A 14,871-nucleotide genomic window follows, 5' to 3' on the forward strand; every position below is an offset into this window, starting at 1 on the left:
TTGTGGGCTTCTCTCACCTCAGGATGCACTCTTCGCGCCCTTCTTGTTTCTGGTTTGTCTTTTGGAGCAGACACCACTGAAACGAGCGTCTTGTCATCGCTTGCCAGCTGCCTGCGGTTTTCTTGCGCCCTACTAACCGTCACCACCTTTGTGAGATGCTGTTTCGCGCTGAGGTGGTGTCTTTCCCCTCACACACACCCCTCTGGTACCTTGGGAAGTCCAGGGGTTTCTCAGTGGGCATTCTAGAATACTCATCCCAGAGATGCAGTGGGTTTTTCAGCCACATGCATTTGGGGAAAACTCTGTTCCTGTATGAATTATCCTCTTGGGAGTTCACGATTCACCGGAGCTCTTGAGACGCTCTAGGAAGTTGAGTCCAGAAACCCGTGTAGCCCTGTTAATTCAGGATTTCCTAAATTTCTATGACTGACTGTGGCACCACTTTTCCAGTCACAACCATCCTTATCCGCTTCCGTTCTAGACTCCCTGGGGAGTGCTGCTCAGACTCTGTCCTGGAAGCTTTGTAGTCCCAGGATTACCTGCTGCTTCCACACCCACCCGGCCCCCTGCTAGCGCTCTGTCAGCCTGGCACCTTCTCCCTGCCCCCAACTCATTCGGCCACAGGCCCTGCCCCTGCTGTGGGATTGCGTGATAACTCCTGGGAGCGGTGGCCCAGCACAGCCCACGGCAGTGCTCGGTGTGGCTCACAGGGTTTAAAACACACAATTTGAGCCCTTACTGGAACATGGGAAGATGATTTAAATCCAGATGTCTTATTTCATAATCCCCGTGTCTCTGAAAGTGGGAGAAACAGACTGGGAGGGCCGTATGTTTCAAGCAAAAGGGAGACTGTTTCTCTGTGGAAGTAAAGAACGGGCCCTCACAGTTAACAGGTAACGTAGGGGGTTTGTGCTGAGTCTGTCATGTTGGGCCTGTTATACTCATTTATATGACCGTTGGGTCCTTATTGGCATTTTCACTTACTGCCCATGCTTGAAACTCCCCAGTGTCCCTGTCTTGATCACGAGCCCTAATTCTGTTGACCTAGAAAGTTCTTTGTGGGAGCTTTCTAGCAGGCCTCTCCCCCAGTGTCCCCACCCTCCAGCCCCTGTGTCCTAGTGCTTTTTCTACAACGCAGAACTCCTTGTTGTGCAGACCTGATTGCTCCTCGTGCTCCAGGATCCGATGGATCCAGTTCCCAGGAGAGCGTGTCTGCAGGGCCCTCTGCGGTCTGCAGTCCTGCCCCCAGCCAGGCACCCAGCACCCCAGGTGCTGCAGAGAACTTGCTGCGGTCCCCCGTGCCTTGGCAGAGACAGCTGTCTGCCAGGTGCCTTTCCTTCGTCTCCCCCTGTCCTGACCCTTCCCACCTCCCTTCCGCTGAAACCTTCAACCTTCCCTTGGGCAGAGGTACTTGCTCAGCTCTGTGCTTCCACAGCGCTTATCCTGTGGAATCTGAATTCCCTCCACAGCCGTCTTGCTAGGTTGGGAGCAGCTGATTCCCCTTCATCTTTTTCTTCCTTCCCTCAGCCCCACAGCAGGGACACTCTCAGGCACCGTGCAAATTTAATCTTCAATTTCTAGTTGTTATGACATTGTTGCTGTCAGGATACCACCTACGTTCACAGTAGGATGGGTAAATGTGTGGGGGACGACTGTAAAGACAGATTCTTTGTAAATCCAGGTTCTTAATTCTTCCCCCTTTTAATATTTTTTCCCCTTAAATCACGTGTCCTTTTTGCTGCTCCAGCTCTATAATTGGACTGTCACCTGGGGAGCCTGAGGCAGCAGAATATCAAAGAGGGTAGACACTACATTTTTAATGTCAGTGTCAACCAGGATACCTACTACCTGTGCAAAGGGGGGCCCGGAATTCAGGCTCAAAGCCTGTTACCAGATACTTGGTTTCCCTGCTTGCGTCTCTTCTGTCTGTCGACGTGCACTTGACTCCTATTAACTTTAACAGGAATTATGTGTGTGCCCTGAGGGCCGAGCATAGCTTTTAATGGGGGCTTCCTCACACTGCTTTTCTTTGCTGTTTACTTTTAATGAATCCCACCCTGTAGAAGTGGAAGAATAAAATAGGATGTGCTTGAGAAAATTGAGAGAGTTATGACATATTTTCCTTGTAATCCAGAATAGCATGTCAGCTCTTCTTCTGTTTGTCTCCTTTGGTTGTCAGCGGAAGATAATTTTGGCTTGCTCACTCTCCAAATCAGAAACTGAAGTCCAATACTAACGTATCCTAGATGAAACTTGACCCATTCATTTTTGAGAGTCTGTATGATCCCTGTGCAAGGTGCGGAGAATGACAAGACAACTCTGTTGACTTCAATCGATATTTACATAGCATTGGATGTGTTCCAGATGCTGTTCTAAATTCTATCAGTTATCTACTTTTGCATCATAGAACACTTCAAGACTGTGACTGAAAACCACAGCCATTTCTTTTGCTCAGGATTCTTTTCAGTCAGCAGGTGGGGCTGGGCTCAGTGGGGTGGTTTCTTCTGCTGGTCTCATCTGAGATCACTTATTCAACCAAAGTCATCTGGTGATCCACCTAGAGTCTAAATGGCCCCCCTCATCTGTCTGGCAGCTGGTGCTGGCTGTGGGCTGGGCCTGTTATTTCCAGCAGGCTAGCTCGGGCTTGCTTCCATGGCAGTGATGTTTTAAGAGGGAAGGTATAGAAGCCTCATGCCCCTTGAGGCCTCAGCTTGGAAGTTGCACAGCATCACTCTTGTTGCAGTCTCTTGGTCAAAGCAAGTCCACAAGGCCAGCCCAGATTCAAAAGGTGTGGAGCACTAGACCCCACCTCTTGCTGGGAGGGCTGCAGAGAATTTGTGGCCATTTAGTCCTCACATCAGAGAGGCACAACAGAGAGATATAGTAACTTGTTCAAGGTCACACAGCTTGGGACAATACAGTGTTTTAAGTGCTTTGAAAGCTGCTGCTCATTATTTTTAAATCTTAGTGCCACTATTCGGACCAACTTATTTTTTTTCTCTGCAGCCTTGTAGAGAAAGGGTCATTCACATTGCTGTGTGGCTGCCATGGGTTGAAAGCTTCATCTATGTTGTACCACTGAACTGTCATAACTAGTATGAAATGGAGATATTATTATTATTGCTAATATTCAGATGAGGAAACTGAGGCTCTTGGAAATTAAGTATGAGTCGTATAAGAGAATGTTAACTCACTGTTCCATATGCAAGAGTGATCTCCCTAAGTAAATGATAAATGTGCTGGCACAGATCTTTTTTTTAATCTCTTGTTTGCATCTGGAAAATGGTTTTTAAAACTTTTCTGTTGCTTTGTTAATGGCAGTTGCACATTGCAGAAAAATAGCTGGAAGAAAAAACATGTTTTTCAGATGTCCAGTGCAGGCCCAGAATAGAAGCAAGATGAATATTCCATTCCGCATTGGCAACACCAAAGGAGATGATGCTTTAGAAAACAGATTTCTCGACAAAGCTCTTGAACTCAGTATGATCTCCCTGAAAGGGCATAGGTGGTGAGTACGTGTCCCATCCAGAAGCTTGTCAGAGAACTGGTTTAGTTTTCAGACGCTGAAGGAGACACATCTAGGAGCCTGCCCATCCTGGAGTAGCAGTTATTGTAACTAGTTGGGAAAGACCGTTTGTTACGGGGGTGCTCCTGCTGCTGCTTACAGGCCCCTTAGCACGATTCCACGGCCGAGAGCCTGGGGGTGGGCGCACCTTCTAGGAGCTTTGGTCAAAATTTCCTTTGAAAATCTCTGCTCTGACAGCACAAAGGGTGCCATCCCCTCTCTAGTGCAGCTGGCACAAGCCTGTTCAGTGTAAGAACAGACACTGTTGCTCCCCTGAACATCAGAGAGAGTAGTTAATTCTGTGAGCTCCATGGAAGATGTATGTTTTCACGCATGAGAATAGCTGCCCGCTCCCTGCCGCCTGCACAGCAGGCTCATTGAAGAGTTGAGCTAACCTAGGTTACCTGTGAGCATGACGGTCCTTCACTGCCGTTGGAAAGGAATTTTCTAATGACTGAGCTGTGTGACGCTCCTGGCCACCTGCAGGGGCTTTCAGGTGGGAGGTTGGACACGACGGCCTCAGGTGCCGTGACTCTCGCAGGAGCTGGTGACGGGAAGGAGAGTCATCCTGATGCTCAACCAGATGCTCCTGTTCTTAACGGCTGCATCGGTGGTTCTTCTGGGTCCGTGGGAGGCATTCAGGCCTCTCTGTATAATGCTGTCACCATCGAAGATGTCAGAAGCTGGCAGCCTTCATGAAGCATTTTTTGGAGATGCACCAGCTATGAGCACATCCTAACTAATATACACTCTGCCCTTGAACAGTGTACAAAATTGAAAGTCACCTGGGCATGGCTAAAAAACACAGTATTTTTTTCGAATGAACATACTTATGATAGATTTTCTTCTTTTTTCAGAGAACAGAAAAGCATCCACAGCTATCCCAAGCTGTTGAAACTTAACCTTAATTCTGACTTGAACTGGAAGCTTTTAAAAAGTCTTCTCTTACTTTTCTACCAAATTCCAGCTACTGTTGTCTTTGCTGCTACTTTTTCTGCCTAGATCTCATATTCAAAGCTGCCTATGGGTTTAATTATATGCCAGTTGCAGGTTATTATTTTTAGAGAAACACAGACACACAGCATGGAGGGTGGGTGGGGCCCTCTAGGTGCTGAATTTTGATCCTTTGCAAGATGACAGCAGTGGGGTCTTCTGGATTCTTTATACGGTTGTTTCATAAAGCGATAGAAGTGACTTACTATATGTTTATATAGCAAGGTCTGTTTCTACTACCAAATAGTTTATATATCTATGCATTTATATCTCTGTGCCTTTATATTTCTAATAATACGGTTCTTGTTGGTATATGTTGAGACTTTGAGAATTTGTTAGGATCCTTGACCTTGTGCATTAGAGTGTTAGGTTCTCAACAGTCATGTGCCTCCCCTTCCCCCTCCCCTCTCCCTTTTTAAGCTGCTTCACAAGATTTGGAAGCTCCCTGATTCACTTTTCCTTTCCTTTCAGTGGGTAGAAGATCAGTTGGTTGGTTGGTTGGTTGGTTTTGTTTTTCAGTTATGCTGTTAAACTAAAAATCTGTGTTAAATTCCCTTACTGTTGCTTCACGTGATTGTTCTCCTTCTGGTGTTTGACCAGTGATGCCGAAGAAGGAAGATCTTTGCTGAATAGTCTTTTCCCCTATTGTTCATCCATTGTCAGTGTTTTATGTTGACCGTGTGAAGGACATTAAAGTCCTAAAACATCTAAACCTTTGTCAATGAATTTCTTTACATGCTTTTTAGATGGATTGTTCTTTTAAAAACTTTATGCTGGGAAAACTTGAGTCTAAAAATAGCATCTGTGAAGGGTATTTTTTTCAGAACCGTGTAAGACTTGAGTCCTGTACCTCCATGTTTTTAATGATTCAGCGTACTGGTAGCTTTCCGTTGGCTTTTGGAATGGACATTATCAACAAACCACCTTACAACACAGCTCACGATATAAAGTTGTATGAACTTTGTCCCACTTAGGCTGGAAACATGCCACTAGGACAGTTTTGAGCCATCTTTGTGTTTCGCTGGATTGTGTAATGAGGACTACACTGATCTTTTGTCCCAGCTCTGCACCAATTAGTTGGGTTAGTTGGGTTTCCTGCTTAGGGCTAAACCTTGCCAGTCATGGTTCTCTCATCTGTAAAAAGGAGGATTGAAATAACTCCCCCACTTATCTCAGGGATGTTTGAAGAGCTTAAAACAAGGGCTCAGTGCAGGATGTGACTGTTTAAACACAGTAAATGTTTCAACAGCAAAAGCCAGCCAGTCCACGGACGCCATCCAAGTGTTCACATATAATAGTGCTCAGAGTCTATTTTGCCTACTTCCTCATCCATTCGTATGATGGTTCCAAGTCCCTGTGGTTTGTACCGGCCCCAAATCTCTTGAATCTCCACTTATTTCCATTCCCATTGCCACAGCCAGCTCTGTCAGCCCTCAGTGGATCATTTCAGCAGCCTCATCTGCCCCCACCTGCCCCTACCAGCACAGCCAGTTGGACCATCACTTCCCCTTCATGCTCCTCCTTGGTTCATTAAAATCCCAGACTTCTGAGCCCAACGGTCACAGCTTTGTGGTGTCTGGTCTGGCTTCTTCTTTCTTGTGTTTCTGGTTCTTGGAATGTGGCGAGCATATATGCCCGTGCTACGTCGGGTAAGCCTGGAGTTTCTGCCCCCCCTCAGCAAGACTGATGTTCCTTCAAGACGCCTGCCAACCTCCTGAGCTTCTTTGTGGCTCCTGCATTGGAAGGATGCGCTTTTCCTTTGTTCTTATAAGCGTGACCCTTTTATCCCATCACAGCACCTCCATTCTGTGTTTTCCTGTGCCGAGGGTGTCTGCTTATGTGCCTTCCCCATTGGAGCAAGGAACAAGCCCTGTTTCTCCACCTCCATCACCTGGCATCCTGCCTTGCCCTTAGGAGGTGCTCAACGACTATGTGTTTAATGAATGGAAAGGCAGGGCTTCCTGAATTTTGCAAACAGCCTGCAGTAAAGGCAGAGGTACAATCTCACATACGTGGATGTTTTAATTTTTCAAAAGCTTACTATATAATTTCATTTTTAACTAAAATTTAAAATCTTGGAGGGCTCCCAGACTCTTCTTTACATATGTGTGAAAGTGTTTGGAAAACGGCGAGCAACTGCATTCATACCAGGAAAAAGGGTAGTCACTGTTGTCTGGAGCACAGATCGCTGGAAGATACTCATTGAGCGAAAACCTTGACCTTTGAATGTCTCAAGTGAGTGAACGGACGCCAGTCTGCTGACCACGTGGAGAGTGGGGAAGGGGAGATAAGGATGCAGGCCCTGGGTCTACAGGCTGCGGGAGCCACAACTGGCCAGTCTTTAAGGTTAAAAGCAAAGTGGACAGACAGGTGTCTTTCAGGCCCTGGGAAATCTGTGTAAGCCTTGGTGGCCTCACGTTCCTTCAGATCCTCCGGAGTGCCCTCCTTCTTCTCCCAAACTGTTTTTGTTTATTTTTCTCTTTCAAAATTTGACAACACATAACCATGTTAATACCACCTAAGTGAGAAAAAACAGATTTGTCCCCACATTGCTTATGTTTACCTGCACACACTGCTTTATCCCCAGCACTGTGGCTCTGTTCTTTGCCTGCACAAGAAACAAAATTGTTCTGTTCGGCGCTAGTCTATGTTTATCTAAACATCTAATGCTGTCTCATCACAACTTAGCGGATGCTGGAAGGTTTGGCCAGCCCTTAGGTGGAGTATGTGATGTAACAAATAATTAGTCCCTTTTCTCCCCTTTAGAGCTTAAGGAGCCACTAAGACCCTGTAAAATGGACAAGACCCATTGATAGATGTCCAGCTCTGCCTAAGGCCCTTGCAGGTCTGGCCTTGTATCACTCTGGGATTAATGTTTGTTGTATTGTGTTCTTTGGATGGAAAATAAAATGAGGAAGAATTTTCTCACATTTGATCCGAATGAACATAATTAAAAAGTGAAATGCTACTGCGTCTGCAAAGAAATCAATCACTTTAATTGGGAAGAAGATTCCCTGCCTCTGTTAGTAATGGGGCTCTTGGTAATTTAGAATCAGAATCCATGACAGCTTGTGATGAATTGGCTCCTTTTGGGCTAAAGAAGGTAAGAAGTTCTAATTACCCCTGGATTATTCCAGAGTGGGTGGAAAAGCTTGATCAAAGAGATATTGGGAGAGATCTAGAAAAGCTAGCAGTGAGCAAAGATTCATTGAATTTCTTTTTAAGAATCTACAGAATAAAATAGTTCGTTTGTTGTGACAAAAACAAGAGCCTGTGGTATTTGAAATCCCAGAGCAAATTGGATTTTCTAAGAAAATAGGGAACTGGGCATATGAGAAAAAATTTACGTACCCAGAAGTCCTATAGTTAGGTTATAGAAATTGGCCTTGCTTACTTGTTAGCACACGAGAATACTGACAGCCTTGTGCCTCACTTGGGGAAAAGTATGGAATTCATCCTTTGAGTGTTTAAATGTATAAGTAATTGGCACTAAGTTGAAGGCAGTCCAAAATGTTTGATTCAAATGAAAGCATAATTTAAGTTAGTAGAAATGTACTCAGGGTCCTAATGAATGAATCTACTGACCCAATCCCTTTTGGTATCCTAGCCTTTGTTTCTCTTCAGATTGCCAACAATACCTGAAGAATAGGCTGGATTTTAGGTTGATGCGTTTTATTTTGAATTGTGTGTGTTGATTTTTATATATCTATATAGTTATAGATATAATTTCAAACTTAAAGGAAAGTTGCAAGATTAGTACAAAGAACTCTTGTATATGCTTTACCTAGATTCACCAACTATTAATATTTAGCTTTATTTGCTTTGGCATTCACTGTCTTTCCATATATACATGTTTTTTTCTCCTGAACCCCTTAAGGGTAAGGACACATTTTGCCCTTTTCCCTGGAAATAGTGATTACTTCCTAAGCGAAACAACATTTTCTTACCAAACCACAGCACAGTAGTCTAAGTCAGAAATTTAACATTGATACTGTTGACTGATCTACCATCCATATTCAAATTTTGCCAGTTATTCCAGTAACATCCTTAATGGCTAAATTTTTCAGGCCAGGAACCAGTCTACAATCATGCATTGCACTTAGTTCTCATGTCACTTTGGTCTAAGTATGAAATAATTCTTCAGCCTCTTTGTTCCTCATATTATGAGAGTTTGTGACGAGTATAGGCTGGTTGTTGTGTAGAATGATCCTCATTCTGGGTTTGTCCTGTTTCCTCATGGTTCTTTCATGTTCTGTGCTTTGGATGGGGTTCCACAGAGGTGACGGTGTGTCTCTCTGTGCATCCTTACAGGAGCCCCTTGATGGTCATCTGTCTCATTAGCATCTTGGTTAAGGTGGTGCCCCCGCACTTTCTCCACTGTGAAGTTATTATTTGTCCCTTTGTAGTTAATAAGTAATTTATGGAGAGATATTTTGAGACTCAAAGTATTCTGTTCTTCCTCAAACTTTTGAATTACATACTGGTTCATAGAACCAGTAATTCAGGTGGATTTATTTGATGAAGAAGGTGAAGTGATTCTTAATGCTTATTTTCCACTAGTAGTTTTACAAGCCACTCTTCTCTCTCCCAAAGGAAAAAAAATCCTAAAATATAAGCAGCGGAGCTGTGCAGAACAGTTCATTGACAAAAGGCAACCGTTGGAGGATATGTATTCCAGGAGCTCTGAGAGTAACAAACATATTTTGAGAATGTGAACAGTATGAGCAAGTGTGCTTTCTGATGAATCAGGGAAGGAGGAAAAGAATCCCCTGATCAGGCTATGGGGACCGACTTGCAGACTTTTCCTTCCCTGACTAGTCAAGGTTGTTTATTTCTCAATAGTCGTAGAAGTACAGCCCTTTGGCCACACAGACCTTTAATCTAATAACCAGATCATGAACCACATAGCCTGATTATGCTTTAAAAGATGTGATATTTATAATAACCTGAAGTTAAAGTTGCTTCTAATGACTCTAGCCCAGCAGAATAGCCCCCGAGAGAAAAGTAAAATCTTGGCTTCCATCTAGCCAGGTGGAAAGCTGTAGGCATCCCGAGAAATGAAACTTGAAGTTGAAATGTAAGAAATGTAGGAAGTCACAGGTCATTCTGGAGGAAAAAATTAATGATCTTATCCAGCAGAGTAAAAAGCGGCTAGAGGCTGAATCATTCTTTCCTGTTCCCTTCCCCCAGTTTAAAACCATAGGTTCTGTAGGTTGAAAGTCCAGGATCTGAAGCAGAAATCTTTAGGAGTTCTTAGGAAATGACAGGTGAGCAGGTTAATAACCTCAGGTAGGAACAATTCTGCTGTAAAACACACCGGGGAAAATACTCCTGAATTTCTGATGAATTTAAATCTTGGGCAGTCTAACATATTTTCTAAAGAACTATGTTCAAATTAAGGCTCCAGCTGATGTTACCCAGTCACCTCCCCCATTAAGCCATCTCCAGTTCTCCCAATGGCATATTGTTCAAGATATGGTGTCTTACATGAGCAAGGTTCTTGTGGATACAGGGACAAGATATATCAGTTAGGATTTTGTTGGTCACAGTACATAGAAACCTTGGTCCCAACTGGCTAAAGCAAAAAAAAAAAAAAAAAAAAGAAAAAAATTATTGGTTGATGTAACTGAACAGTCCAAACACAAGGGCCAGCCCAGATCTGGTTTACTCGAGAGGCCCATGTTGTGTATCCTTTGGAGCCACCTTTCTGGGACTCTGCGTCTTTGTCCTCCTTCGTGTCATGCTTCATGATAACCACATTGGTGACATTGCCTCTTCAGAAGGGGTCTGTAGCTCTGCTTTCCTCACCAGAGTGTCCAGCCTCACTCTGCTTGGGCTGCCTTAGATCAGGTTCTCGTTCCTGTGCCAATGAGTAGGACCCGGAGGAAGGGACATGCTAACTGGCTGGAATACAACAGGACCCATCTTTGGAGCTGGGTAGGTGGCCAATCCCACGTAAACCATATAGAAGCCTGTGCAGTTTGCCAAATAAGTTCTGCTTTTTGTTGCCCTTATGGAGTTTACAGCTTCATCAGGGAGGCAGACAAACAAATAAGCAAATGGATACAAGATACGAAGTGAAAGAACAGAGCTGCGAGAATAAATGTCAGGGAGACACAGTCCAGACGGCGAAATGGGAAGTGACATTTGAGTTGAGATCTGAATGGTTGCGCAGGAGTTAATCAAGAAAAGAGGTTAGGGAGAGACAAAAGCCACGTGAGCATTTGGGGGAACCTTTATCACTTGACTTTCTCTTTGGAGAGTTGGTGTGTGATGCTCAAAATATTGAATAACTAGTATGGTACCCTAAAGAGGGCCAAATTACAAGTGGCCAAAGGAGGATGACTCCAGGAAAGCACCACCTTGCCGTAGGTGGCCACAGATGAGTGGCCCACTGCTGGGGTCTGAGGCCCACAGGGCTAGGGCTGGGGCAGAGACTGTTAACCAACTAGGATGGAAGTAGTAGATAAGTATATAAATAACTGGTATGGCAGCAGAGGCGTGTACCTGGTGGATTTCAAGCCTGAGTGTACCCCCTTTTTTTCTGGGCCTCTTTCCACTGTTTACTGACCACCAAACCTCCCCATGCGATAGTCAATAAATGTTGACTAAACATATAGATGACTATATTGATAGCGTGGGAGAATTATCTACATTCATGCCTGATTGATATTGATAGAAGATTTCGCCCCAGAGCAAATTAGCAAATGCTTCCCTAGATTCCGCAGAGCATCTCAGACATTGGTTTTCAACTAGAGGCTTCTGGGATTTGAATCAGCATCTGCCTGAGGTTTGCAAGTTGAGGGGAATCTCAGCCTGGAGACACATGTTGATTCCACGTAAAGTGTTGGAAGCCCACACGGAGTAATAAACTTATAGTTGTGTTCTTTTTGAACCATTTAATACTTATTGACTTAATGGGCATGTTAAAAAAAATCATGAGATGAAGCATTAACATCTTGATTCCTGTCTTTTCTTGAAGGGGGAGAAAATTTGGGCCTGCATTGCAGCATGGAGGTTTGTCTGCAGCCAGTAGAGGCTGCCTCTTTAGTTGGTGGGCTCTAATTTGCCTTTCTTCCACCTTTCTCACTTTTTTCATATTTGTGACGTACTTGCCCTTGGGTACCGGGTCTGAAAATAGCAAGATTTCAGCTTTCTATTAGAAAACCATCGCGAGGTCAAAAGAGTACGATGATCCTTGGCATCACCCTTCTGGCCTTTTCCACTGTTTTAACCCCAGCAGCAGGAGCATAAACTTTCCAGCTGTGTGCAGGACTCAGAACTGAGCCAGAGCAATCCCCAAACCAGCTGAAGTTAGTCTGTTAGCTTTGTGCAGGCTGAAAGCTTTACATAATCATTTGCAGTCATACCTTCTGTTCATTTCCCTTTAGTGTACAGTTTCCACCTCCAAGTTCTTCTCTTACACCCTGAGAGGCTGGCCCAGAACTAACCTAGGAGCCTCCACTTGGGTGAGTAATTGTCATTAGCCTCCCTTGAGTCTCTTAAGCATCTCTCCTGTTTAGGGCTGAAGTCTAGTTCTATACGATTTCAAGTAAAAACTCCCATCCACAAGTCACTGATCCATTCATCCAACCTTACCTAGTTAGTTAGCAAAATGGGGAATCGTATTGACAAGATCATTATCCTTAAGCGATTTGGAGCCTAGTAGGGAAATTAAAATGTCAACATGCAATTGTCATACTCTGGAACAAGTGCCTATCAGGTAGGGTTGCAGATAAAATACAGGACACCCGGTTAAACTTGCATGGTTTATTTGTTAAATCTGATACCCCTACCACTGGGGAAAGTCTTGGGTGCAAGGGAACACAGGTGAGGAGGACCAGGGACGTCTTCCTAGAAGTACTGCCATTGAGGCCAACATGAGAGGGCTTAAGTCAGAAGAGGTGCAGGATAGGGGAGGGCTCTGTGAAGACAGCGAATAGCACGTGTGAAAGCCCTGACTTGAGAGCCGCCCCAGGAAATTCAGGGGCCTGAGGTTCAGGATGTGGGAATGTGGAGGATGGAAGTGTATGTCAGGGGAGGGGAGACTGGAGACGTGATGAAGTCCTGCCATGGAATGTGGACTGGATCCTAAGCACAACGGGCCAGCCATTGTAGGACTCGAAGCGGCAGAGTGACGTAAGATAGGCATTTGAGAAAAATCCTTCTGGCTGGAGTGTAGTGACTGATTAGAAGAGGGAGTCTGGAGACAGGAGAAGGCAGAGCGGTGCTTGCTGCAGTAACGATAGTGAGTGATGGCGGATGCTGTGAGCAAGAGAGAAGAATGGATGAGCTCCTTAGAGGATGGATGGGTAGATGTGGGAGATGAGGGAAGAGAAAGGTCGCGCATGAAGATGGTTCCACTCAGTGGCACAGGAGAGGTAGGGAGAAGTGGGTACTGCGCTGCCATTTGCCTGTTGGCCTCAGACCGGCTCCCTGTCTTTCCACTGCTCTGCTCCGTGTCACAGGGCTGATCCTGCAAACCCCATCGCCCAGATTTCCTCGCCAACACTTTTCCAGGTAGGTTCAGCCAGTGGAAAACATTGGCCAGAGGTTGGAGGGCAGGGGGATGGGAGAAGCCAACGTATTTTTCCCTCGCCCTCCGCTCTCTGTTCGGGCAGCTGCAGCAGGGTTGGTGGCCGCTTTGCTCTGAGTGGCTGCCCCAGGCACTTCACAGTGCTTAGTATGATAATCTCGAGGTCCATCCACGACATTGCTGCAAATAGCATTATTTCATTCTTTTTATGGCTGAATAATAATCCATTGTATATATGTACCATATCTTCTTTATCCATTCATCCATCAGTGAACATTTAGGTAGCTTCCACATCTTGGCTATTGTAAATAGTGCTGCAATGAACATTAGGGTGCATGTATCTTTTCTTTCTTTCTTTTTCTTTCTTTCTCTCTTTCTTTTTTCTTTTTTTTGTCACACGGCACGTGGGATCTTAGTTCCCTGGCCAGAGATGGAACCCACGCTCCCTGCACTGGAAGCACGGAGTCTTAACCACTGGACCACCAGGGAAATCCCAGGGGTGTACGTATATTTTTGAATTAGAGTTTTCTCCGGACCTACGCCCAGGAGTGGAATTACGGGACCCTATGGCAGCTGTATCTGTTGTCTTCACGTCTCACATCAACCACCTGCACTCCAATCCTTGCTCTCAACGTCATCTTCGGGGAACCCAACCTGCGACAGGGACCTTGACAAGAAGAAATGGCTCAGGGAAAAGCTACCTGCACAGGGAGGAGATAGAGGCCATCGACCCTGGGGTGCGGCGGGGAGAGTGGGCACAGAGATTTGTCATTTCACCCCCGATACTCAGCCCTCCTGGCTGCCCCACTCTAGGTCACCTCGTGATACAGAGATGACCCAGTTAGAGTCCCTGCCTGTGGAGGAATCTAGGGGCACCAGCGGGTCTGAATACTATTAGTGCAGGGTCTCCCCCACAGCACTGGGGTTATTTGGGGCGGGCCATCCTCTGCTGGGGGCCCCTCCTGGGCACTGTGTGGGGTTCAGCAGCATCCCTGGCCCCACCCATTTGATTCCAGGGGCCCCTCCCACCCAGTTGTGACCACCACAGATTTTCCCCAGACATGACCAAAGAACTGGGTGAGGCGGGGGCAGGATGGCCCTGGGTGAGGACAGCTGTGTTGAAGCAACCAGCCTGTCCCAGGGCAAGGTCTGCCCCAATCCCATCAGAGCCTGCATTTAGAACTGCCCCTTCCTTCTCCCAGCTCCCCTGCCCTGCAGTGGTCTCCGAGACATCATCCCCATGTAATCAATCACACCTTCTCAGTTTACTGTCCCCAGCACCTAGAGGAATGTCTGATGTGTAGTAGATGCTTCATAAATACTTGCTGAATAAAGGAGTTGAATAAAGGGATGAGTGGATGAATGAATGAAGGTTACAATGGAAGGAGGGGGGAGATTCCCTTTCTGGCTCTCGGGGGTTGGGAGATCAAGTGAGAGATCTGTGCTAAATAGGCTGACCAGCCTTCTGGGGTTCCCCGGGAATGAGGGTTTCCCCACAGTTCCAGCGCTCAAACCTGAGCGGTCCTGGGCAAACTGGGGGCGGGTGTTGGTCACCCTATGTAAACACAGTAACAATTCCAACTGCAATAGCAATGGCCAAGGACCTCTAGGGTCTTATTGACCAGGCAGAGTTCTTTACCTGGCGGGGAAAGTGGCACAGGAGGGAGGGAGGAGTCTCAGGAAGAACATCCCACACGACAACGTGTGCCAATGGCCCTGGGCCCAAGGTCACACCTGACCAGGGCTTGCATTTTTTTCTCTAATTTACTTTTTCCCA

At 45.7% G+C, this 14,871-nt stretch overlaps 1 pseudogene across 1 annotated transcript in view; it reads left to right on the forward strand.

Moving 5' to 3' along the window:
- The window catches only part of LOC309799283, a 67,675-nt pseudogene that overhangs the window by 18,024 nt on the left and 34,780 nt on the right, over positions 1 to 14,871 (forward strand). Inside the window, exons 4-6 of the transcript in view lie at positions 1,180 to 1,327; positions 3,368 to 3,508; positions 4,006 to 4,240. The product of the transcript in view is annotated as an uncharacterized misc_RNA (transcript). The remainder of the gene's footprint in view (positions 1 to 1,179; positions 1,328 to 3,367; positions 3,509 to 4,005; positions 4,241 to 14,871) is intronic.

The sequence above is a fragment of the Mesoplodon mirus genome, assembly GCF_964341445.2.
Source record: "Mesoplodon mirus genome assembly, chromosome: 3".
NCBI lineage: Eukaryota > Metazoa > Chordata > Mammalia > Artiodactyla > Ziphiidae > Mesoplodon > Mesoplodon mirus.